The sequence below is a fragment of the Echinops telfairi genome, unplaced genomic scaffold (assembly GCF_000313985.2).
Source record: "Echinops telfairi isolate 266 unplaced genomic scaffold, ASM31398v2 ScPeMD7_70;HRSCAF=299, whole genome shotgun sequence".
NCBI lineage: Eukaryota > Metazoa > Chordata > Mammalia > Afrosoricida > Tenrecidae > Echinops > Echinops telfairi.
The window spans coordinates 8,480,428-8,481,749 of record NW_022103968.1 but is presented as its reverse complement, the minus strand read 5'-3'; the positions used below and the strand labels follow the sequence as shown (position 1 = coordinate 8,481,749).

At 52.0% G+C, this 1,322-nt stretch overlaps 1 protein-coding gene across 7 annotated transcripts in view; it reads right to left on the bottom strand.

The window, feature by feature from the left end:
• The window catches only part of ATE1 (arginyltransferase 1), a 97,766-nt gene that overhangs the window by 15,186 nt on the left and 81,258 nt on the right, over positions 1-1,322 (bottom strand). The gene's annotated exons all lie outside the window — the stretch shown is intronic.

The following is a 1,322-nucleotide window of genomic DNA, read 5'->3' as shown; positions in this document are numbered from 1 at the left end:
CGGCCCACCGAGTGCCGGCTCTCACAGGTCCCAACGATCACAAATCCAGGCCACGGGTCCACTGAGGGCTCAGAGGACGCGCGGAGGAGGGCAACTTCAGGTTGTGGGGGGTCCTGAGCTGACAGGAAGGAGAGTGGAGGTGAGCCTTTTAATAGAGTGAGTCATGAGGGGAAATAAAGGCAAATTTGGGGAAAAGTCTGTGACCCAGATTGTGTGTGTGTGTGTGTGGGGGGGGGCAGGATCCCATTTTGGCTAACACACACTTTGTCTCGTCCTAATTCTCGTGGACACTCATTAAGGGAGGCCCACGATCAGCTTCATTTCATAGACAAGCCGTCTAAGGCCAGAGGGGCTACAACACTGCCCAGGGCACACAGTCACGCAACTTCTGGTGGAGCCAGGATCTGAATCCAGGGTTCCAACTAGACCCTATTACACCTATGAATGCACAGATTGCTCTGAGGGACAGAAGGCAAAGCTGGAAAGAGGCTGGGCAGTATTGGACACGAGGAAGACGAGGGGCAGGACACGAGGGGAGGAAAGCTAAGAAGAAAGTGTGCTGCCACAAAACCCAGGGCAAGCCTGCTGGACTTCTGCGTGCCCTGTCAGCACTTTCTTCAGACCAATGGCCAATAGGTATCTTCTCCACTTTGGCTAGATTATCAATCAAGCTGGTGCACAATTTCTAAGCACTGTGATACTTGTAAAAGGAGCACTGACGTGTGGCAGTCCTCAGAGCTTGTCAAAGTTCTTATCTAAGGGGAAAATCTGGGTCAGGAAGCAGAACCAACACATGAAGCTCCTTGCTTTTTGCAAGCCTGGTTCTGGTTTGTGGGAGCTGTTGGGGGTGGGGGCAACACTTCCCTCGATCTTTGCACGCACACAAGCACAAGCGTTCGTACAGTGTCGTTGTTAAATGCCACTGAGTGGGTTCCGCCTCAGAGACGCCATGCACGAACACAGCCCGGTCCTGCCCATCCTCATGTGAGCCCCGCTGCAGCCACCGTGTCAAGTCAAGCCACCGCGTTGAAGGTCCTCCTCTTTTTCAGTGGCATTCTCCTTTACAGAGCATGATGTCCTTCTCCACCGTGATTACAAGTCTTTCCTAATTACAAGTCCAAGGTATGTGAGATGACGTCTGGTAATCGCTTCTAAGGAGTACTCTAGCCGTATTTCTTCTAAGACAGAGGGTTGGTTTTCCTGGAAACCCATGAACAGTCAATATGCTTCACCAATATACCACGATGCGGAGGCACCAGCTCTTCTTCCATTGGCCAGCTTTGCATGTTTTTGCCTGGGATGACTAATGACACCATGGGCTG